The sequence below is a fragment of the Rhinoderma darwinii genome, assembly GCF_050947455.1.
Source record: "Rhinoderma darwinii isolate aRhiDar2 chromosome 1 unlocalized genomic scaffold, aRhiDar2.hap1 SUPER_1_unloc_5, whole genome shotgun sequence".
Taxonomy (NCBI): domain Eukaryota; kingdom Metazoa; phylum Chordata; class Amphibia; order Anura; family Rhinodermatidae; genus Rhinoderma; species Rhinoderma darwinii.
Window position 1 is genome coordinate 312,053 of NW_027461669.1, and position 23,056 is coordinate 335,108.

Below are 23,056 nucleotides of genomic sequence, written 5' to 3' on the forward strand. Positions count from 1 at the left end.
TAAGGCTTTTAATGTCAATGGCCATTCTAAGCTGAATGTGCCTGCTCTCGTCAGATCGCAGAAGTTACACAGCTTAAGGCCTCGCTAGTACCAGTGTGGGAGACTGTCTGGGAATCCGTGGTGTGGTTGACTTTTTATTATGTCGTTTAGATTTTGTTTCACAATCGATTAAAAAGGACTATGGATTAAAGCATTTAATGTCAATGGCCATTCTAAGCTGAATGTGCCTGCTCTCGTTAGATCGCAGAAGTTACGCAGCTTAACGCCTCGCTAGTACCAGTGTGGGAGACTGTCTGGGAATCCGTGGTGCTGTTGACTTTTTATTATGTAGTTTAGATTTTGTTTCACAATAGATTAAATAGGACTATGGATTAAAGGATTTAACGTCAATGGCCATTCTAAGCTGAATGTGCCTGCTCTCGTCAGATCGCAGAAGTTACACAGCTTAAGTCCTCGCTAGTACCAGTGTGGGAGACTGTCTGGGAATCCGTGGTGCGGTTGAATTTTTATTATGTCGTTTAGATTTTGTTTCACAATCGATTAAAAAGGACTATGGATTAAAGCATTTAATGTCAATGGCCATTCTAAGCTGAATGTCCCTGCTCTCGTCAGATCGCAGAAGTTACACAGCTTAAGGCCTCGCTAGTACCAGTGTGGGAGACTGTCTGGGAATCCATGGTGCGGTTGACTTTTTATTATGTCGTTTAGATTTTGTTTCACAATCGATTAAAAAGGACTATGGATTAAAGCATTTAATGTCAATGGCCATTCTAAGCTGAATGTGCCTGCTCTCGTCAGATCGTAGAAGTTACACAGCTTAAGGCCTTGCTAGTACCAGTGTGGGAGACTGTCTGGGAATCCGTGGTGCGGTTGACTTTTTATTATGTCGTTTAGATTTTGTTTCACAATAGATTAAATAGGACTATGGATTAAAGCATTTAACGTCAATGGCCATTCTAAGCTGAATGTGCCTGCTCTGGTCAGAACGCAGAAGTTACACAGCTTAAGGCCTCGCTAGTACCAGTGTGGGAGACTGTCTGGGAATCCGTGGTGCGGTTGAATTTTTATTATGTCGTTTAGATTTTGTTTCACAATCGATTAAAAAGGACTATGGATTAAAGCATTTAAAGTCAATAGCCATTCTAAGCTGAATGTCCCTGCTCTCGTCCGATCGCAGAAGTTACACAGCTTAACGCCTCGCTAGTACCAGTGTGGGAGACTGTCTGGGAATCCGTGGTGCGGTTGACTTTTTATTATGTCGTTTAGATTTTGTTTCACAATCGATTAAAAAGGACTATGGATTAAAGCATTTAATGTCAATGGCCGTTCTAAGCTGAATGTGCCTGCTCTCGTCAGATCGCAGAAGTTACACAGCCTAAGGCCTCGCTAGTACCAGTGTGGGAGACTTTCTGGGAATCCGTGGTGCGGTTGACTTTTTATTATGTCGTTTAGATTTTGTTTCACAATAGATTAAATAGGACTATGGATTAAGGCTTTTAATGTCAATGGCCATTCTAAGCTGAATGTGACTGCTCTCGTCAGATCGCAGAAGTTACACAGCTTAAGGCCTCGCTAGTACCAGTGTGGGAGACTGTCTGGGAATCTGTGGTGCGGTTGACTTTTTATTATGTCGTTTAGATTTTGTTTCACAATCGATTAAAAAGGACTATGGATTAAAGCATTTAATGTCAATGGCCATTCTAAGCTGAATGTGCCTGCTCTCGTCAGATCGCAGAAGTTACACAGCTTAAGGCCTCGCTAGTACCAGTGTGGGAGACTGTCTGGGAATCCGTGGTGCGGTTGACTTTTTATTATGTCGTTTAGATTTTGTTTCACAATAGATTAAATAGGACTATGGATTAAAGCATTTAACGTCAATGGCCATTCTAAGTTGAATGTGCCTTCTCTCGTCAGATCGCAGAAGTTACACAGCTTAAGGCCTCGCTAGTACCAGTGTGGGAGACTGTCTGGGAATCCGTGGTGCGGTTGAATTTTTAATATGTCGTTTAGATTTTGTTTCACAATCGATTAAAAAGGACTATGGATTAAAGCATTTAATGTCAATAGCCATTCTAAGCTGAATGTCCCTGCTCTCGTCAGATCGCAGAAGTTACACAGCTTAAGGCCTTGCTAGTACCAGTGTGGGAGACTGTCTGGGAATCCGTGGTGCGGTTGACTTTTTATTATGTCGTTTAGATTTTGTTTCACAATCGATTAAAAAGGACTATGGATTAAAGCATTTAATGTCAATGGCCATTCTAAGCTGAATGTCCCTGCTCTCGTTAGATCGCAGAAGTTACACAGCTTAACGCCTCGCTAGTACCAGTGTGGGAGACTGTCTGGGAATCCGTGGTACGGTTGACTTTTTATTATGTCGTTTAGATTTTGTTTCACAATAGATTAAATAGGACTATGGATTAAAGCATTTAACGTCAATGGCCATTCTAAGCTGAATGTGCCTGCTCTCGTCAGATCGCAGAAGTTACACAGCTTAAGGCCTCGCTAGTACCAGTGTGGGAGACTGTCTGGGAATCCGTGGTGCGGTTGAATTTTTATTATGTCGTTTAGATTTTGTTTCACAATCGATTAAATAGGACTATGGATTAAAGCATTTAACGTCAATGGCCATTCTAAGCTGAATGTGCCTGCTCTCGTCAGAACGCAGAAGTTACACAGCTTAAGGCCTCGCTAGTACCAGTGTGGGAGACTGTCTGGGAATCCGTGGTGCGGTTGACTTTTTATTATGTCGTTTAGATTTTGTTTCACAATCGATTAAAAAAGACTATGGATTAAAGCATTTAATGTCAATGGCCATTCTAAGCTGAATGTCCCTGCTCTCGTCAGATCGCAGAAGTTACACAGCTTAAGGCCTCGCTAGTACCAGTGTGGGAGACTGTCTGGGAATCCGTGGTGCGGTTGAGTTATTATTATGTTGTTTAGATTTTGTTTCACAATCGATTAAAAAGGACTATGGATTAAAGCATTTAATGTCAATGGCCATTCTAAGCTGAATGTGCCTGCTCTCGTCAGATCGCAGAAGTTACACAGCTTAAGGCCTCGCTAGTACCAGTGTGGGAGACTGTCTGGGAATCCGTGGTGCAGTTGACTTTTTATTATGTCGTTTAGATTTTGTTTCACAATCGATTAAAAAGGACTATGGATTAAAGCATTTAATGTCAATGGCCATTCTAAGCTGAATGTCCCTGCTCTCGTCAGATCGCAGAAGTTACACAGCTTAAGGCCTCGCTAGTACCAGTGTGGGAGACTGTCTGGGAATCCGTGGTGCGGTTGACTTTTTATTATGTCGTTTAGATTTTGTTTCACAATCGATTAAAAAGGACTATGGATTAAAGCATTTAATGTCAATGGCCATTCTAAGCTGAATGTCCCTGCTCTCGTCAGATCGCAGAAGTTACACAGCTTAAGGCCTCGCTAGTAACAGTGTGGGAGACTGTCTGGGAATCCGTGGTGCGGTTGACTTTTTATTATGTCGTTTAGATTTTGTTTCACAATCGATTAAAAAGGACTATGGATTAAAGCATTTAATGTCAATGGCCATTCTAAGCTGAATGTGCCTGCTCTCGTCAGATCGCAGAAGTTGCACAGCTTAAGGCCTCGCTAGTACCAGTGTGGGAGACTGTCTGGGAATCCGTGGTGCGGTTGACTTTTTATTATGTCGTTTAGATTTTGTTTCACAATCGATTAAAAAGGACTATGGATTAAAGCACTTAATGTCAATGGCCATTCTAAGCTGAATGTGCCTGCTCTCGTCAGATCGCAGAAGTTACACAGCTTAAGGCCTCGCTAGTACCGGTGTGGGAGACTGTCTGGGACTCCGTGGTGCGGTTGACTTTTTATTATGTTGTTTAGATTTTGTTTCACAATAGATTAAATAGGACTATGGATTAAGGCTTTTAATGTCAATGGCCGTTCTAAGCTGAATGTGCCTGCTCTCGTCAGATCGCAGAAGTTACACAGCTTAAGGCCTCGCTAGTACCAGTGTGGGAGACTGTCTGGGAATCCGTAGTGCGGTGGACTTTTTATTATGTCGTTTAGATTTTGTTTCACAATCGATTAAAAAGGACTATGGATTAAAGCATTTACTGTCAATGGCCATTCTAAGCTGAATGTGCCTGCTCTCATTAGATCGCAGAAGTTACACAGCTTAACGCCTCACTAGTACCAGTGTGGGAGACTGTCTGGGAATCCGTGGTGCGGTTGACTTTTTATTATGTCGTTTAGATTTTTTTTCACAATAGATTAAATAGGACTATGGATTAAAGCGTTCAATGTCAATGGCCATTCTAAACTGAATGTGCCTGCTCTCGTCAGATCGCAGAAGTTACTCAGCATAAGGCCTCGCTAGTACCAGTGTGGGAGACTGTCTGGGAATCCGTGGTGCGGTTGACTTTTTATTATGTCGTTTAGATTTTGTTTCACAATCGATTAAAATGGACTATGGATTAAAGCATTTAACATCAATGGCCATTCTAAGCTGAATGTGCCTGCTCTCGTTAGATCGCAGAAGTTACACAGCTTAACGCCTCGCTAGTACCAGTGTGGGAGACTGTCTGGGAATCCGTGGTGCTGTTGACTTTTTATTATGTCGTTTAGCTTTTTTTTCACAATAGATTAAATAGGACTATGGATTAAAGCATTTAACGTCAATGGCCATTCTAAGCTGAATGTGCCTGCTCTCGTCAGAACGCAGAAGTTACACAGCTTAAGGCCTCGCTAGTACCAGTGTGGGAGACTGTCTGGGAATCCGTGGTGCGGTTGAATTTTTATTATGTCGTTTAGATTTTGTTTCACAATCGATTAAAAAAGACTATGGATTAAAGCATTTAATGTCAATGGCCATTCTAAGCTGAATGTCCCTGCTCTCGTCAGATCGCAGAAGTTACACAGCTTAAGGCCTCGCTAGTACCAGTGTGAGAGACTGTCTGGGAATCCGTGGTGCGGTTGACTTTTTATTATGTTGGTTAGATTTTGTTTCACAATAGATTAAATAGGACTATGGATTAATGCTTTTAATGTCAATGGCCATTCTAAGCTGAATGTGACTGCTCTCGTCAGATCGCAGAAGTTACACAGCTTAAGGCCTCGCTAGTACCAGTGTGGGAGACTGTCTGGGAATCTGTGGTGCGGTTGACGTTTTATTATGTCGTTTAGATTTTGTTTCACAATCGATTAAAAAGGACTATGGATTAAAGCATTTAATGTCAATGGCCATTCTAAGCTGAATGTCCCTGCTCTCGTCAGATCGCAGAAGTTACACAGCTTAAGGCCTCGCTAGTACCAGTGTGGGAGACTGTCTGGGAATCCGTGGTGCGGTTGACTTTTTATTACGTCGTTTAGATTTTGTTTCACAATCGATTAAAAAGGACTATAGATTAAAGCATTTAATGTCAATGGCCATTCTAAGCTGAATGTGCCTGCTCTCGTCAGATCGCAGAAGTTACACAGCTTAAGGCCTCGCTAGTACTAGTGTGGGAGACTGTCTGGGAATCCGTGGTGTGGTTGACTTTTTATTATGTTGTTTAGATTTTGTTTCACAATAGATTAAATAGGACTATGGATTAAAGCATTTAATGTCAATGGCCATTCTAAGCTGAATGTCCCTCCTCTCGTCAGATCGCAGAAGTTACACAGCTTAAGGCCTCGCTAGTACCAGTTTGGGAGACTGTCTGGGAATCCGTGGTGCGGTTGACTTTTTATTATGTTGTTTAGATTTTGTTTCACAATAGATTAAATAGGACTATGGATTAAGGCATTTAATGTCAATGGCCATTCTAAGCTGAATGTGCCTGCTCTCGTCAGATCGCAGAAGTTACACAGCTTAAGGCCTCGCTAGTACCAGTGTGGGAGACTGTCTGGGAATCCGTGGTGCGGTTGAATTTTTATTATGTCGTTTAGATTTTGTTTCACAATCGATTAAAAAGGACTATGGATTAAAGCATTTAATGTCAATGGCCATTCTAAGCTGAATGTCCCTGCTCTCGTCAGATCGCAGAAGTTACACAGCTTAAGCCCTCGCTAGTACCAGTGTGGGAGACTGTCTGGGAATCCGTGGTGCGGTTGACTTTTTATTATGTTGTTTAGATTTTGTTTCACAATAGATTAAATAGGACTATGGATTAAGGGTTTTAATGTCAATGGCCATTCTAAGCTGAATGTGCCTGCTCTCGTCAGATCGCAGAAGTTACACAGCTTAAGGCCTCGCTAGTACCAGTGTGGGAGACTGTCTGGGAATCCGTGGTGCGGTTGACTTTTTATTATGTCGTTTAGATTTTGTTTCACAATCGATTAAAAAGGACTATGGATTAAAGCATTTAATGTCAATGGCCATTCTAAGCTGAATGTGCCTGCTCTCGTCAGATCGCAGAAGTTACACAGCTTAAGGCCTCGCTAGTACCAGTGTGGGAGACTGTCTGGGAATCCGTGGTGCGGTTGACTTTTTATTATGTTGTTTAGATTTTGTTTCACAATAGATTAAATAGGACTATGGATTAAAGCATTTAATGTCAATGGCCATTCTAAGCTGAATGTCCCTCCTCTCGTCAGATCGCAGAAGTTACACAGCTTAAGGCCTCGCTAGTACCAGTTTGGGAGACTGTCTGGGAATCCGTGGTGCGGTTGACTTTTTATTATGTTGTTTAGATTTTGTTTCACAATAGATTAAATAGGACTATGGATTAAGGTTTTTAATGTCAATGGCCATTCTAAGCTGAATGTGCCTGCTCTCGTCAGATCGCAGAAGTTACACAGCTTAAGGCCTCGCTAGTACCAGTGTGGGAGACTGTCTGGGAATCCGTGGTGCGGTTGAATTTTTATTATGTCGTTTAGATTTTGTTTCACAATCGATTAAAAAGGACTATGGATTAAAGCATTTAATGTCAATGGCCATTCTAAGCTGAATGTGCCTGCTCTCGTCAGATCGCAGAAGTTACACATCTTAAGGCCTCGCTAGTACCGGTGTGGGAGACTGTCTGGGACTCCGTGGTGCGGTTGACTTTTTATTATGTTGTTTAGATTTTGTTTCACAATAGATTAAATAGGACTATGGATTAAGGCTTTTAATGTCAATGGCCGTTCTAAGCTGAATGTGCCTGCTCTCGTCAGATCGCAGAAGTTACACAGCTTAAGGCCTCGCTAGTACCAGTGTGGGAGACTGTCTGGGAATCCGTGGTGCGGTGGACTTTTTATTATGTCGTTTAGATTTTGTTTCACAATCGATTAAAAAGGACTATGGATTAAAGCATTTACTGTCAATGGCCATTCTAAGCTGAATGTGCCTGCTCTCATTAGATCGCAGAAGTTACACAGCTTAACGCCTCACTAGTACCAGTGTGGGAGACTGTCTGGGAATCCGTGGTGCGGTTGACTTTTTATTATGTCGTTTAGATTTTTTTTCACAATAGATTAAATAGGACTATGGATTAAAGCGTTCAATGTCAATGGCCATTCTAAACTGAATGTGCCTGCTCTCGTCAGATCGCAGAAGTTACTCAGCATAAGGCCTCTCGCTAGTACCAGTGTGGGAGACTGTCTGGGAATCCGTGGTGCGGTTGACTTTTTATTATGTCGTTTAGATTTTGTTTCACAATCGATTAAAATGGACTATGGATTAAAACATTTAACATCAATGGCCATTCTAAGCTGAATGCGCCTGCTCTCGTTAGATCGCAGAAGTGACACAGCTTAACGCCTCGCTAGTACCAGTGTGGGAGACTGTCTGGGAATCCGTGGTGCGGTTGACTTTTTATTATGTCGTTTAGATTTTTTTTCACAATAGATTAAATAGGACTATGGATTAAAGCATTTAACGTCAATGGCCATTCTAAGCTGAATGTGCCTGCTCTCGTCAGAACGCAGAAGTTACACAGCTTAAGGCCTCGCTAGTACCAGTGTGGGAGACTGTCTGGGAATCCGTGGTGCGGTTGAATTTTTATTATGTCGTTTAGATTTTGTTTCACAATCGATTAAAAAAGACTATGGATTAAAGCATTTAATGTCAATGGCCATTCTAAGCTGAATGTCCCTGCTCTCGTCAGATCGCAGAAGTTACACAGCTTAAGGCCTCGCTAGTACCAGTGTGGGAGACTGTCTGGGAATCCGTGGTGCGGTTGACTTTTTATTATGTTGGTTAGATTTTGTTTCACAATAGATTAAATAGGACTATGGATTAATGCTTTTAATGTCAATGGCCATTCTAAGCTGAATGTGACTGCTCTCGTCAGATCGCAGAAGTTACACAGCTTAAGGCCTCGCTAGTACCAGTGTGGGAGACTGTCTGGGAATCTGTGGTGCGGTTGACGTTTTATTATGTCGTTTAGATTTTGTTTCACAATCGATTAAAAAGGACTATGGATTAAAGCATTTAATGTCAATGGCCATTCTAAGCTGAATGTCCCTGCTCTCGTCAGATCGCAGAAGTTACACAGCTTAAGGCCTCGCTAGTACCAGTGTGGGAGACTGTCTGGGAATCCGTGGTGCGGTTGGCTTTTTATTACGTCGTTTAGATTTTGTTTCACAATCGATTAAAAAGGACTATGGATTAAATCATTTAATGTCAATGGCCATTCTAAGCTGAATGTGCCTTCTCTCGTCAGATCACAGAAGTTACACAGCTTAAGGCCTCGCTAGTACCAGTGTGGGAGACTGTCTGGGAATCCGTGGTGCGGTTGACTTTTTATTATGTCGTTTAGATTTAGTTTCACAATCGATTAAAAAGGACTATGGATTAAAGCATTTAATGTCAATGGCCATTCTAAGCTGAATGTGCCTGCTCTCGTCAGATCGCAGAAGTTACACAGCTTAAGGCCTCGCTAGTACCAGTGTGGGAGACTGTCTGGGAATCCGTGGTGCGGTTGACTTTTTATTATGTCGTTTAGATTTTGTTTCACAATCGATTAAAAAGGACTATGGATTAAAGCATTTAATGTCAATGGCCATTCTAAGCTGAATGTCCCTGCTCTCGTCAGATCGCAGAAGTTACACAGCTTAAGGCCTCGCTAGTACCAGTGTGGGAGACTGTCTGGGAATCCGTGGTGCGGTTGACTTTTTATTATGTCGTTTAGATTTAGTTTCACAATCGATTAAAAGGACTATGGATTAAAGCATTTAATGTCAATGGCCATTCTAAGCTGAATGTGCCTGCTCTCGTCAGATCGCAGAAGTTACACAGCTTAAGGCCTCGCTAGTACCAGTGTGGGAGACTGTCTGGGAATCCGTGGTGCGGTTGACTTTTTATTATGTCGTTTAGATTTTGTTTCACAATCGATTAAAAAGGACTATGGATTAAAGCATTTAATGTTAATGGCCATTCTAAGCTGAATGTGCCTGCTCTCGTTAGATCGCAGAAGTTACACAGCTTAACGCCTCGCTAGTACCAGTGTGGGAGACTGTCTGGGAATCCGTGGTGCGGTTGACTTTTTATTATGTCGTTTAGATTTTGTTTCACAATAGATTAAATAGGACTATGGATTAAAGCATTTAACGTCAATGGCCATTCTAAGCTGAATGTGCCTGCTCTCGTCAGATCGCAGAAGTTACACAGCTTAAGGCCTCGCTAGTACCAGTGTGGGAGACTGTCTGGGAATCCGTGGTGCGGTTGAATTTTTATTATGTCGTTTAGATTTTGTTTCACAATCGATTAAAAAGGACTATGGATTAAAGCATTTAATGTCAATGGCCATTCTAAGCTGAATGTCCCTGCTCTCGTCAGATCGCAGAAGTTACACAGCTTAAGGTCTCGCTAGTACCAGTGTGGGAGACTGTCTGGGAATCCGTGGTGCGGTTGACTTTTTATTATGTAGTTTAGATTTTGTTTCACAATCGATTAAAAAGGACTATGGATTAAAGCATTTAATATCAATGGCCATTCTAAGCTGAATGTGCTTGCTCTCGTCAGATCGCAGAAGTTACACAGCTTAAGGCCTTTCTAGTGTGGGAGACTGACTGGGAATCCGTGGTGCGGTTGACTTTTTATTATGTTGGTTAGATTTTGTTTCACAATAGATTAAATAGGACTATGGATTAAGGCTTTTAATGTCAATGGCCATTCTAAGCTGAATGTGACTGCTCTCGTCAGATCGCAGAAGTTACACAGCTTAAGGCCTCGCTAGTACCAGTGTGGGAGACTGTCTGGGAATCCGTGGTGCGGTTGACTTTTTATTATGTCGTTTAGATTTTGTTTCACAATAGATTAAATAGGACTATGGATTAGAGCATTTAACGTCAATGGCCATTCTAAGCTGAATGTGCCTGCTCTCGTCAGATCGCAGAAGTTACACAGATTAAGGCCTCGCTAGTATCAGTGTGGGAGACTGTCTGGGAATCCGTGGTGCGGCTGAATTTTTATTATGTCGTTTAGATTTTGTTTCACAATCGATTAAAAAGGACTATGGATTAAAGCATTTAATGTCAATGGCCATTCTAAGCTGAATGTGCCTGCTCTCGTCAGATCGCAGAAGTTACACAGCTTAAGGCCTCGCTAGTACCAGTGTGGGAGACTGTCTGGGAATCCGTGGTGCGGTTGACTTTTTATTATGTCGTTTAGATTTTGTTTCACAATCGATTAAAAAGGACTATGGATTAAAGCATTTAATGTCAATGGCCATTCTAATCTGAATGTGCCTGCTCTCGTCAGATCGCAGAAGTTACACAGCTTAAGGCCTCGCTAGTACCAGTGTGGGAGACTGTTTGGGAATCCGTGGTGCGGTTGACTTTATATTATGTCGTTTAGATTTTGTTTCACAATCGATTAAAAAGGACTATGGATTAAAGCATTTAATGTCAATGGCCATTCTAAGCTGGATGTGCCTGCCCTCGTTAGATCGCAGAAGTTACACAGCTTAACGCCTCGCTAGTACCAGTGTGGGAGACTGTCTGGGAATCTGTGGTGCGGTTGACTTTTTATTATGTCGTTTAGATTTTGTTTCACAATCGATTAAATAGGACTATGGATTAAAGCGTTTAACTTCAATGGCCATTCTAAGCTGAATGTGCCTGCTCTCGTCAGATCGCAGAAGTTACACAGCTTAAGGCCTCGCTAGTACCAGTGTGGGAGACTGTCTGGGAATCCGTGGTGCGGTTGACTTTTTATTATGTCGTTTAGATTTTGTTTCACAATAGATTAAATAGGACTATGGATTAAAGCATTTAAAGCCAATGGCCATTCTAAGCTGAATGTGCCTGCTCTCGTCAGAACGCAGAAGTTACACAGCTTAAGGCCTCGCTAGTACCAGTGTGGGAGACTGTCTTGGAATCCGTGGTGCGGTTGAATTTTTATTATGTCGTTTAGATTTTGTTTCACAATCGATTAAAAAGGACTATGGATTACAGCATTTAATGTCAATGGCCATTCTAAGCTGAATGTGCCTGCTCTCGTCAGATCGCATAAGTTACACAGCTTAAGGCCTCGCTAGTACCAGTGTGGGAGACTGTCTGGGAATCTGTGGTGCTGTTGACTTTTTATTATGTCGTTTAGATTTTGTTTCACAATCGATTAAAAAGGACTATGGATTAAAGCATTTAATGTCAATGGCCATTCTAAGCTGAATGTGCCTGCCCTCGTTAGATCGCAGAAGTTACACAGCTTAACGCCTCGCTAGTACCAGTGTGGGAGACTGTCTGGGAATCCGTGGTGCGGTTGACTTTTTATTATGTCGTTTAGATTTTGTTTCACAATAGATTAAATAGGACTATGGATTAAAGCATTTAACGTCAATGGCCATTCTAAGCTGAATGTGCCTGCTCTCGTCAGAACGCAGAAGTTACACAGCTTAAGGCCTCGCTAGTACCAGTGTGGGAGACTGTCTGGGAATCCGTGGTGCGGTTGAATTTTTATTATGTCGTTAAGATTTTGTTTCACAATCGATTAAAAAGGACTATGGATTACAGCATTTAATGTCAATGGCCATTCTAAGCTGAATGTCCCTGCTCTCGTCAGATCGCAGAAGTTACACAGCTTAAGGCCTCGCTATTACCAGTGTGGGAGACTGTCTGGGAATCCGTGGTGCGGGTGACTTTTTATTATGTTGTTTAGATTTTGTTTCACAATAGATTAAATAGGACTATGGATTAAGGCTTTTAATGTCGATGGCCATTCTAAGCTGAATGTGCCTGCTCTCGTCAGATCGCAGAAGTTACACAGCTTAAGGCCTCGCTAGTACCAGTGTGGGAGACTGTCTGGGAATCCGTGGTGCGGTTGACTTTTTATTATGTCGTTTAGATTTTGTTTCACAATCGATTAAAAAGGACTATGGATTAAAGCATTTAGAGTCAATGGCCATTCTAAGCTGTATGTGCCTGCTCTCGTCAGATCGCAGAAGTTACACAGCTTAAGGCCTCGCTAGTACCAGTGTGGGAGACTGTCTGGGAATCCGTGGTGCGGTTGACTTTTTATTATGTCGTTTAGATTTTGTTTCACAATAGATTAAATAGGACTATGGATTAAAGCATTTAACGTCGATGGCCATTCTAAGCTGAATGTGCCTGCTCTCGTCAGAACGCAGAAGTTACACAGCTTAAGGCCTCGCTAGTACCAGTGTGGGAGACTGTCTGGGAATCCGTGGTGCGGTTGAATTTTTATTATGTCGTTTAGATTTTGTTTCACAATCGATTAAAAAGGACTATGGATTAAAGCATTTAATATCAATGGCCATTCTAAGCTGAATGTCCCTGCTCTTGTCAGATCACAGAAGTTACACAGCTTAAGGCCTCGCTAGTACCAGTGTGGGAGACTGTCTGGGAATCCGTGGTGCGGTTGACTTTTTATTATGTTGTTTAGATTTTGTTTCACAATAGATTAAATAGGACTATGGATTAAGGCTTTTAATGTCAATGGCCATTCTAAGCTGAATGTGCCTGCTCTCGTCAGATCGCAGAAGTTACACAGCTTAAGGCCTCGCTAGTACCAGTGTGGGAGACTGTCTGGGAATCCGTGGTGCGGTTGACTTTTTATTATGTCGTTTAGATTTTGTTTCACAATCGATTAAAAAGGACTATGGATTAAAGCATTTAATGTCAATGGGCATTTAATGTCAATGGACATTTTAAGCTGAATGTGCCTGCTCTCGTCAGATCGCAGAAGTTACACAGCTTAAGGCCTCGCTAGTACCAGTGTGGGAGACTGTCTGGGAATCCGTGGAGCGTTTGAATTTTTATTATGTCGTTTATATTTTGTTTCACAATCGATTAAAAAGGACTATGGATTAAAGCCTTTAATGTCAATGGCCATTCTAAGCTGAATGTCCTTGCTCTCGTCAGATCGCAGAAGTTACACAGCTTAAGGCCTCGCTAGTACCAGTGTGGGAGACTGTCTGGGAATCCGTGGTGCGGTTGACTTTTTATTATGTTGTTTAGATTTTGTTTCACAATAGATTAAATAGGACTATGGATTAAGGCTTTTAATGTCAATGGCCATTCTAAGCTGAATGTGCCTTCTCTCGTCAGATCGCAGAAGTTACACAGCTTAAGGCCTCGCTAGTACCGGTGTGGGAGACTGTCTGGGAATCCGTGGTGCGGTTGACTTTTTATTATGTTGTTTAGATTTTGTTTCACAATAGATTAAATAGGACTATGGATTAAAACATTTAACGTCAATGGCCATTCTAAGCTGAATGTGCCTGCTTTTGTCAGAACGCAGAAGTTACACAGCTTAAGGCCTCACTAGTGCCAGTGTGGGAGACTGTCTGGGAATCCGTGGTGCGGTTGACTTTTTATTATGTTGTTTAGATTTTGTTTCACAATAGATTAAATAGGACTATGGATTAAGGCTTTTAATGTCAATGGCCATTCTAAGCTGAATGTGCCTGCTCTCGTCAGATCGCAGAAGTTACACAGCTTAAGGCCTCGCTAGTACCAGTGTGGGAGACTGTCTGGGAATCCGTGGTGCGGTTGACTTTTTATTATGTTGTTTAGATTTTGTTTCACAATAGATTAAATAGGACTATGGATTAAGGCTTTTAATGTCAATGGCCATTCTAAACTGAATGTGCCTGCTCTCGTCAGATCGCAGAAGTTACACAGCTTAAGGCCTCACTAGTACCAGTGTGGGAGACTGTCTGGGAATCCGTGGTGCGGTTGACTTTTTATTATGTTGTTTAGATTTTGTTTCACAATAGATTAAATAGGACTATGGATTAAGGCTTTTAATGTCAATGGCCATTCTAAGCTGAATGTGCCTGCTCTCGTCAGATCGCAGAAGTTACCCAGCTTAAGGCCTCGCTAGTACCAGTGTGGGAGACTGTCTGGGAATCCGTGGTGCGGTTGAACTTTTATTATGTCGTTTTGGATTTTGTTTCACAATCGATTAAAAAGGACTATGGATTAAAGCATTTAAAGTCAATGGCCATTCTAAGCTGAATGTACCTGCTCTCGTCAGATCGCAGAAGTTACACAGCTTAAGTCCTCGCTAGTACCAGTGTGGGAGACTGTCTGGGAATCCGTGGTGCGGTTGACTTTTCATTATGTCGTTTAGATTTTGTTTCACAATCGATTAAAAAGGACTATGGATTAAAGCATTTAATGTCAATGGCCATTCTAAGCTGAATGTGCCTGCTCTCGTCAGATCGCAGAAGTTACACAGCTTAAGGCCTCGCTAGTACCAGTGTGGGAGACTGTCTGGGAATCCGTGGTGCGGTTGCCTTTTTATTATGTCGTTTAGATTCTGTTTCACAATAGATTAAATAGGACTATGGATTAAAGCATTTAACGTCAATGGCCATTCTAAGCTGAATGTGCCTGCTCTAGTCAGATCGCAGAAGTTACACAGCTTAAGGCCTCGCTAGTACCAGTGTGGGAGACTGTCTGGGAATCCGTGGTGCGGTTGACTTTCTATTATGTTGTTTAGATTTTGTTTCACAATAGATTAAATAGGACTATGGATTAAGGCTTTTAATGTCAATGGCCATTCTAAGCTGAATGTGCCTGCTCTCGTCAGATCGCAGAAGTTACACAGCTTAAGGCCTCGCTAGTACCAGTGTGGGAGACTGTCTGGGAATCCGTGGTGCGGTTGACTTTTTATTATGTCGTTTAGATTTTGTTTCACAATCGATTAAAAAGGACGATGGATTAATGCATTTAATGTTAATGGCCATTCTAAGCTGAATGTGCCTGCTCTCGTTAGATCGCAGAAGTTACACAGCTTAACGCCTCCCTAGTACCAGTGTGGGAGACTGTCTGGGAATCCGTGGTGCGGTTGACTTTTTATTATGTCGTTTAGATTTTGTTTCACAATAGATTAAATAGGACTATGGATTAAATCATTTAACGTCAATGGCCATTCTAAGCTGAATGTGCCTGCTCTCGTCAGATCGCAGAAGTTACCCAGCTTAAGGCCTCGCTAGTACCAGTGTGGGAGACTGTCTCGGAATCCGTTGTGTGGTTGAATTTTTATTATGTCGTTTAGATTTTGTTTCACAATCGATTAAAAAGGACTATGGATTAAAGCTTATAATGTCAATGGCCATTCTAAGCTGAATGTCCCTGCTCTCGTCATATCGCAGAAGTTGCGCAGCTTAAGGCCTCGCTAGTACCAGTGTGGGAGACTGTCTGGGAATCCGTGGTGCTGTTGACTTTTTATTATGTCGTTTAGATTTTGTTTCACAATCGATTAAAAAGGACTATGGATTAAAGCATTTAATGGCAATGGCCATTCTAAGCTGAATGTGCCTGCTCTCGTCAGATCGCAGAAGTTACACAGCTTAAGGCCTCGCTAGTACCAGTGTGGGAGACTGTCTGGGAATCCGTGGTGCGGTTGACTTTTCATTATGTCGTTTAGATTTTGTTTCACAATCGATTAAAAAGGACTATGGATTAAAGCATTTAATGTCAATGGCCATTCTAAGCTGAATGTGCCTTCTCTCGTCAGATCGCAGAAGTTACACAGCTTAAGGCCTCGCTAGTACCAGTGTGGGAGACTGTCTGGGAATCCGTGGTGCGGTTGACTTTTTATTATGTCGTTTAGATTTTGTTTCACAATAGATTAAATAGGACTATGGATTAAAGCATTTAACATCAATGGCCATTCTAAGCTGAATGTGCCAGCTCTCGTCAGAACGCAGAAGTTACACAGCTTAAGGCCTCGCTAGTACCAGTGTGGGAGACTGTCTGGGAATCCGTGGTGCGGTTGAATTTTTATTATGTCGTTTAGATTTTGTTTCACAATCGATTAAATAGGACTATGGATTAAATCATTTAACGTCAATGGCCATTCTAAGCTGAATGTGCCTGCTCTCGTCAGATCGCAGAAGTTACACAGCTTAAGGCCTCGCTAGTACCAGTGTCGGAGACTGTCTGGGAATCCGTGGTGCGGTTGACTTTTTATTATGTTGTTTAGATTTTGTTTCACAATCGATTAAAAAGGACTATGGATTAAAGCATTTAATGTCAATGGCCATTCTAAGCTGAATGTGTCTGCTCTCGTCAGATCGCAGAAGTTACACAGCTTAAGGCCTCGCTAGTACCAGTGTGGTAGACTGTCTGGGAATCCGTGGTGCGGTTGACTTTTTATTATGTCGTTTAGATTTTGTTTCACAATAGATTAAATAGGACTATGGATTAAAGCATTTAACGTCAATGGCCATTCTAAGCTGAATGTGCCTGCTCTAGTCAGAACGCAGAAGTTACACAGCTTAAGGCCTCGCTAGTACCAGTGTGGGAGACTGTCTGGGAATCCGTGGTGCGGTTGAATTTTTATTATGTCGTTTAGATTTTGTTTCACAATCGATTAAAAAGGACTATGGATTAAAGCATTTAATGTCAATGGCCATTCTAAGCTGAATGTGCCTGCTCTCGTCAAATCGCAGAAGTTACACAGCTTAAGGCCTCGCTAGTACCAGTGTGGGAGACTGTCTGGGAATCCGTGGTGCGTTGACTTTTTATTATGTTGTTTAGATTTTGTTTCACAATCGATTAAAAAGGACTATGGATTAAAGCATTTAATGTCAATGGCCATTCTAAGCTGAATGTGCCTGCTCTCGTCAGATCGCAGAAGTTACACAGCTTAAGGCCTCGCTAGTACCAGTGTGGGAGACTGTCTGGGAATCCGTGGTGCGGTTGACTTTTTATTATGTCGTTTAGATTTTGTTTCACAATCGTTTAAAAAGGACTATGGATTAAAGCATTTAATGTCAATGGCTATTCTAAGCTGAATGTGCCTGCTCTCGTCAGATCGCAGAAATTACACAGCTTAAGGCCTCGCTAGTACCAGTGTGGGAGACTGTCTGAGAATCCGTGGTGCGGTTGACTTTTTATTATGTCGTTTAGATTTTGTTTCACAATAGATTAAATAGGACTATGGATTAAAGCGTTTAATGTCAATGGGCATTCTAAGCTGAATGTCCCTGCTCTCGTCAGATCGCAGAAGTTACACAGCTTAAGGCCTCGCTAGTACCAGTTTGGGAGACTGTCTGGGAATCCGTGGTGCTGTTGACTTTTTATTATGTCGTTTAGATTTTGTTTCACAATCGATTAAAAAGGACTATGGATTAAAGCATTTAATGTCAATGGCCATTCTAAGCTGAATGTGCCTGCTCTCGTCAGATCGCAGAAGTTACACAGCTTAAGGCCTCGCTAGTACCAGTGTGGGAGACTGTCTGGGAATCCGTGGTGCGGTTGACTTTTTATTATGTCGTTTAGATTTTGTTTCACAATCGATTAAAAAGGACTATGGATTAAAGCATTTAACGTCAATGGCCATTCTAAGCTGAATGTGCCTGCTCTCATCAGAACGCAGAAGTTACATAGCTTAAGTCCTCGCTAGTACCAGTGTGGGAGACTGTCTGGGAATCCGTGGTGCGGTTGCCTTTTTATTATGTTGTTTAGATTTTGTTTCACAATAGATTAAATAGGACTATGGATTAAGGCTTTTAATGTCAATGTCCATTCTAAGCTGAATGTGCCTGCTCTCGTCAGATCGCAGAAGTTACACAGCTTAAGGCCTCGCTAGTACCAGTGTGGGAGACTGTCTGGGAATCCGTGGTGCGGTTGAGTTTTTATTATGTCGTTTAGATTTTGTTTCACAATCGATTAAAAAGGACTATGGATTAAAGCCTTTAATGTCAATGGCCATTCTAAGCTGAATGTCCCTGCTCTCGTCAGATCGCAGAAGTTGCACAGCTTAAGGCCTCGCTGGTACCAGTGTGGGAGACTGTCTGGGAATGCGTGGTGCGGTTGACTTTTTATTATGTTGTTTAGATTTTGTTTCACAATAGATTAAATAGGACTATGGATTAAGGCTTTTAATGTCAATGGCCATTCTAAGCTGAATGTGCCTGCTCTCGTCAAATCGCAGAAGTTACACAGCTTAAGGCCTCGCTAGTACCAGTGTGGGAGACTGTCTGGGAATCCGTGGTGCGGTTGACTTTTTATTATGTCGTTTAGATTTTGTTTCACAATCGATTAAAAAGGACTATGGATTAAAGCATTTAATGTCAATGGCCATTCTAAGCTGAATGTGCCTGCTCTCGTCAGATCGCAGAAGTTACACAGCTTAAGGACTTGCTAGTACCAGTGTGGGAGACTGTCTGGGAATCCGTGGTGCGGTTGACTTTTTATTATGTCGTTTAGATTTTGTTTCACAATCGATTAAAAAGGACTATGGATTAAAGCATTTAATGTCAATGGCCATTCTAAGCTGAATGTGCCTGCTCTTGTCAGATCGCAGAAGTTACACAGCTTAAGCCCTCGCTAGTAACAGTGTGGGAGACTGTCTGGGAATCCGTGGTGCGGTTGACTTTTTATTATGTCGTTTAGATTTTTTTTTTTCACAATAGATTAAAAAGGACTATGGATTAAAGCATTTAATGTCAATGGCCATTCTAAGCAGAATGTGCCTGCTCTCGTCAGATCGCAGATGTTACACAGCTTAAGGCCTCGCAAGTACCAGTGTGGGAGACTGTCTGGGAATCCGTGGTGCGGTTGACTTTTTATTATGTCGTTTAGATTATGTTTCACAATAGATTAAATAGGACTATGGATTAAAGCATTTAACGTCAATAGCCATTCTAAGCTGAATGTGCCTGCTCTCGTCAGAACGCAGAAGTTACACAGCTTAAGGCCTCGCTAGTACCAGTGTGGGAGACTGTCTGGGAATCCGTGGTGTGGTTGAATTTTTATTATGTCGTTTAGATTTTGTTTCACAATCGATTAAATAGGACTATGGATTAAGGCTTTTAATGTCAATGGCCATTCTAAGCTGAATGTCCATGCTCTCGTCAGATCGTAAACGTTACACAGCTTAAGCCCTCGCTAGTACCGGTGTGGGAGACTGTCTGGGAATCCGTGGTGCGGTTGACTTTTTTTTATGTTGTTTAGATTTTGTTTCACAGTAGATTAAATAGGACTATGGATTAAGGCTTTTAACGTCAATGGCCATTCTAAGCTGCATGTGCCTGCTCTCGTCAGATCGCAGAAGTTACCCAGCTTAAGGCCTCGCTAGTACCAGTGTGGGAGACTGTCTCGGAATCCGTTGTGCGGTTGAATTTTTATTATGTCGTTTAGATTTTGTTTCACAATCGATTAAAAAGGACTATGGATTAAAGCATTTAATGTCAATGGCCATTCTAAGCTGAATGTCCCTGCTCTCGTCAATTCGCAGAAGTTACACAGCTTAAGGCCTCGCTAGTACCAGTGTGGGAGACTGTCTGGGAATCCGTGGTGCTGTTGACTTTTTATTATGTCGTTTAGATTTTGTTTCACAATCGATTAAAAAGGACTATGGATTAAAGCATTTAATGTCAATGGCCATTCTAAGCTGAATGTGCCTGCTCTCGTCAGATCGCAGAAGTTACACAGCTTAAGGCCTCGCTAGTACCAGTGTGGGAGACTGTCTGGGAATCCGTGGTGCGGTTGACTTTTTATTATTTCGTTTAGATTTTGTTTCACAATAGATTAAATAGGACTATGGATTAAAACATTTAACGTCAATGGCCATTCTAAGCTGAATGTGCCTGCTCTCGTCAGATCGCAGAAGTTACACAGCTTAAGGCCTCGCTAGTACCAGTGTGGGAGACTGTCTGGGAATCCGTGGTGCGGTTGAATTTTTATTATGTCGTTTAGATTTTGTTTCACAATCGATTAAAAAGGACTATGGATTAAAGCATTTAATGTCAATGGCCATTCTAAGCTGAATGTCCCTGCTCTCGTCAGATCGCAGAAGTTACACAGCTTAAGGGCTCGCTAGTACCAGAGTGGGAGACTGTCTGGGAATCCGTGGTGCGGTTGACTTTTTATTATGTCGTTTAGATTTTGTTTCACAATCGATTAAAAAGGACTATGGATTAAAGCATTTAATGTCAATGGCCATTCTAAGCTGAATGTCCCTGCTCTCGTCATATCGCAGAAGTTACACAGCTTAAGGCCTCGCTAGTACCAGTGTGGGAGACTGTCTGGGAATCCATGGTGCGGTTGATTTTTTATTATGTCATTTAGATTTTGTTTCACAATCGATTAAAAAGGACTATGGATTAAAGCCTTTAATGTCAATGGCCATTCTAAGCTGAATGTCCCTGCTCTCGTCAGATCGCAGAAGTTACACAGCTTAAGGCCTCGCTAGTACCAGTGTGGGAGACTGTCTTGGAATCCGTGGTGCGTTTGACTTTTTATTATGTCGTTTAGATTTTGTTTCACTATCGATTAAAAAGGACTATGGATTAAAGCATTTAATGTCAATGGCCATTCTAAGCTGAATGTGCCTGCTCTCGTTACATCGCAGAAGTTACACAGCTTAACGCCTCGCTAGTAATTGTGTGGGTGACTGTCTGGGAATCCGCGGTGCGGTGGACTTTTTATTATGTCGTTTAGATTTTGTTTCACAATAGATTAAATAGGACTATGGATTAAAGCATTTAACGTCAATGGCCATTCTAAGCTGAATGTGCCTGCTCTCGTCACATCGCAGAACTTACACAGCTTAAGGCCTCGCTAGTACCAGTGTGGGAGACTGTCTGGGAATCCGTGGTGCGGTTGACTTTTTATTATGTTGTTTAGATTTTGTTTCACAATAGATTAAATAGGACTATGGATTAAGACTTTTAAAGTCAATGGCCATTCTAAGCTGAATGTGCCTGCTCTCGTCAGATCGCAGAAGTTACACAGCTTAAGGCCTCGCTAGTACCAGTGTGGGAGACTGTCTGGGAATCCGTGGTGCGGTTGACTTTTTATTATGTCGTTTAGATTTTGCTTCACAATCGATTAAAAAGGACTATGGATTAAAGCATTTAATGTCAATGGCCATTCTAAGCTGAATGTGCATGCTCTCGTTAGATCGCAGAAGTTAAACAGCTTAACGCCTCGCTAGTACCAGTGTGGGAGACTGTCTGGGAATCCGTGGTGCGGTTGACTTTTTATTATTTCGTTTAGATTTTGTTTCACAATAGATTAAATAGGACTATGGATTAAAGCATTTAACGTCAATTGCCATTCTAAGCTGAATGTGCCTGCTCTCGTCAGATCGCAGAAGTTACACAGCTTAAGGCCTCGCTAGTACCAGTGTGGGAGACTGTCTGGGAATCCGTGGTGCGGTTGAATTTTTATTATGTCGTTTAGATTTTGTTTCACAATCGATTAAAAAGGACTATGGATTAAAGCATTTAATGTCAACGGCCATTCTAAGCTGAATGTCCCTGCTCTCGTCAGATCGCAGAAGTTACACAGCTTAAGGCCTCGCTAGTACCAGTGTGGGAGACTGTCTGGGAATCCGTGGTGCGGTTGACTTTTTATTATGTCGTTTAGATTTTGTTTCACAATAGATTAAAAAGGACTATGGATTAAAGCATTTAATGTCAATGGCCATTCTAAGCTGAATGTGCCTGCTCTCGTCAGATCGCAGAAGTTACACAGCTTAAGGCCTCGCTAGTACCAGTGTGGGAGACTGTCTGGGAAGCCGTGGTGCGGTTGACTTTTTATTATGTCGTTTAGATTATGTTTCACAATCGATTAAAAAGGACTATGGATTAAAGCCTTTAATGTCAATGGCCATTCTAAGCTGAATGTCCCTGCTCTCGTCAGATCGCAAAAGTTACACAGCTTAAGGCCTCGCTAGTACCAGTGTGGGAGACTGTCTGGGAATCCGTGGTGCGGTTGACTTTTTATTATGTTGTTTAGATTTTGTTTCACAGTAGATTAAATAGGACTATGGATTAAGGCTTTTAATGTCAATGGCCATTCTAAGCTGAATGTGCCTGCTCTCGTCAGAACGCAGAAGTTACACAGCTTAAGGCCTCGCTAGAACCAGTGTGGGAGACTGTCTGGGAATCCGTGGTGCGGTTGAATTTTTATTATGTCGTTTAGATTTTGTTTCACAATCGATTAAAAAGGACTATGGATTAAATCATTTAATGTCAATGGCCATTCTAAACTGAATGTCCCTGCTCTCGTCAGATCGCAGAAGTTACACAGCTTAAGGCCTCGCTAGTACCAGTGTGGGAGACTGTCTGGGAATCCGTGGTGCGGTTGACTTTTTATTATGTTGTTTAGATTTTGTTTCACAATAGATTAAATAGGACTATGGATTAAGGCTTTTAATGTCAATGGCCATTCTAAGCTGAATGTGCCTGCTCTCGTCAGATCGCAGAAGTTACACAGCTTAAGGCCTCGCTAGTACCAGTGTGGGAGACTGTCTGGGAATCCGTGGTGCGGTTGACGTTTTATTATGTCGTTTAGATTATGTTTCACAATCGATTAAAAAGGACTATGGATTAAAGCCTTTAATGTCAATGGCCATTCTAAGCTGAATGTCCCTGCTCTCGTCAGATCGCAAAAGTTACACAGCTTAAGGCCTCGCTAGTACCAGTGTGGGAGACTGTCTGGGAATCCGTGGTGCGGTTGACTTTTTATTATGTTGTTTAGATTTTGTTTCAAAGTAGATTAAATAGGACTATGGATTAAGGCTTTTAATGTCAATGGCCATTCTAAGCTGAATGTGCCTGCTCTCGTCAGAACGCAGAAGTTACACAGCTTAAGGCCTCGCTAGTACCAGTGTGGGAGACTGTCTGGGAATCCGTGGTGCGGTTGAATTTTTATTATGTCGTTTAGATTTTGTTTCACA

At 41.9% G+C, this 23,056-nt stretch overlaps 30 pseudogenes; all 30 read left to right on the plus strand.

Annotated features, from left to right (window-relative positions):
* The first annotated feature begins 13 nt into the window (after positions 1-13).
* On the plus strand, positions 14-132 carry LOC142674513 (5S ribosomal RNA; annotated as a pseudogene).
* A 67-nt stretch (positions 133-199) lies between these two features.
* On the plus strand, positions 200-318 carry LOC142674461 (5S ribosomal RNA; annotated as a pseudogene).
* Positions 319-385: 67 nt separating this feature from the next.
* LOC142673754 (5S ribosomal RNA) lies at positions 386-504 on the plus strand (annotated as a pseudogene).
* Positions 505-757: 253 nt separating this feature from the next.
* Positions 758-876, plus strand: LOC142673476 (5S ribosomal RNA; annotated as a pseudogene).
* Positions 877-1,688: 812 nt separating this feature from the next.
* LOC142674039 (5S ribosomal RNA) lies at positions 1,689-1,805 on the plus strand (annotated as a pseudogene).
* Positions 1,806-2,432: 627 nt separating this feature from the next.
* LOC142674198 (5S ribosomal RNA) lies at positions 2,433-2,549 on the plus strand (annotated as a pseudogene).
* A 69-nt stretch (positions 2,550-2,618) lies between these two features.
* Positions 2,619-2,735, plus strand: LOC142673896 (5S ribosomal RNA; annotated as a pseudogene).
* A 254-nt stretch (positions 2,736-2,989) lies between these two features.
* On the plus strand, positions 2,990-3,107 carry LOC142674086 (5S ribosomal RNA; annotated as a pseudogene).
* A 69-nt stretch (positions 3,108-3,176) lies between these two features.
* On the plus strand, positions 3,177-3,293 carry LOC142674182 (5S ribosomal RNA; annotated as a pseudogene).
* A 1,184-nt stretch (positions 3,294-4,477) lies between these two features.
* On the plus strand, positions 4,478-4,596 carry LOC142673558 (5S ribosomal RNA; annotated as a pseudogene).
* A 68-nt stretch (positions 4,597-4,664) lies between these two features.
* LOC142674055 (5S ribosomal RNA) lies at positions 4,665-4,781 on the plus strand (annotated as a pseudogene).
* A 441-nt stretch (positions 4,782-5,222) lies between these two features.
* On the plus strand, positions 5,223-5,339 carry LOC142674183 (5S ribosomal RNA; annotated as a pseudogene).
* Positions 5,340-5,408: 69 nt separating this feature from the next.
* On the plus strand, positions 5,409-5,525 carry LOC142674168 (5S ribosomal RNA; annotated as a pseudogene).
* Positions 5,526-5,780: 255 nt separating this feature from the next.
* LOC142674201 (5S ribosomal RNA) lies at positions 5,781-5,897 on the plus strand (annotated as a pseudogene).
* A 255-nt stretch (positions 5,898-6,152) lies between these two features.
* On the plus strand, positions 6,153-6,269 carry LOC142674041 (5S ribosomal RNA; annotated as a pseudogene).
* Positions 6,270-6,338: 69 nt separating this feature from the next.
* LOC142674042 (5S ribosomal RNA) lies at positions 6,339-6,455 on the plus strand (annotated as a pseudogene).
* A 255-nt stretch (positions 6,456-6,710) lies between these two features.
* Positions 6,711-6,827, plus strand: LOC142674202 (5S ribosomal RNA; annotated as a pseudogene).
* A 1,001-nt stretch (positions 6,828-7,828) lies between these two features.
* On the plus strand, positions 7,829-7,945 carry LOC142674057 (5S ribosomal RNA; annotated as a pseudogene).
* A 69-nt stretch (positions 7,946-8,014) lies between these two features.
* Positions 8,015-8,131, plus strand: LOC142674184 (5S ribosomal RNA; annotated as a pseudogene).
* Positions 8,132-8,758: 627 nt separating this feature from the next.
* Positions 8,759-8,875, plus strand: LOC142674043 (5S ribosomal RNA; annotated as a pseudogene).
* A 69-nt stretch (positions 8,876-8,944) lies between these two features.
* On the plus strand, positions 8,945-9,061 carry LOC142674185 (5S ribosomal RNA; annotated as a pseudogene).
* Positions 9,062-9,129: 68 nt separating this feature from the next.
* LOC142674044 (5S ribosomal RNA) lies at positions 9,130-9,246 on the plus strand (annotated as a pseudogene).
* Positions 9,247-10,425: 1,179 nt separating this feature from the next.
* LOC142674046 (5S ribosomal RNA) lies at positions 10,426-10,542 on the plus strand (annotated as a pseudogene).
* A 440-nt stretch (positions 10,543-10,982) lies between these two features.
* Positions 10,983-11,100, plus strand: LOC142673904 (5S ribosomal RNA; annotated as a pseudogene).
* A 627-nt stretch (positions 11,101-11,727) lies between these two features.
* LOC142674132 (5S ribosomal RNA) lies at positions 11,728-11,843 on the plus strand (annotated as a pseudogene).
* Positions 11,844-12,098: 255 nt separating this feature from the next.
* On the plus strand, positions 12,099-12,216 carry LOC142674219 (5S ribosomal RNA; annotated as a pseudogene).
* Positions 12,217-12,285: 69 nt separating this feature from the next.
* On the plus strand, positions 12,286-12,402 carry LOC142674160 (5S ribosomal RNA; annotated as a pseudogene).
* Positions 12,403-12,843: 441 nt separating this feature from the next.
* Positions 12,844-12,960, plus strand: LOC142674047 (5S ribosomal RNA; annotated as a pseudogene).
* An 830-nt stretch (positions 12,961-13,790) lies between these two features.
* Positions 13,791-13,907, plus strand: LOC142674048 (5S ribosomal RNA; annotated as a pseudogene).
* A 1,000-nt stretch (positions 13,908-14,907) lies between these two features.
* Positions 14,908-15,024, plus strand: LOC142674049 (5S ribosomal RNA; annotated as a pseudogene).
* The last annotated feature ends 8,032 nt before the right edge of the window (positions 15,025-23,056 follow it).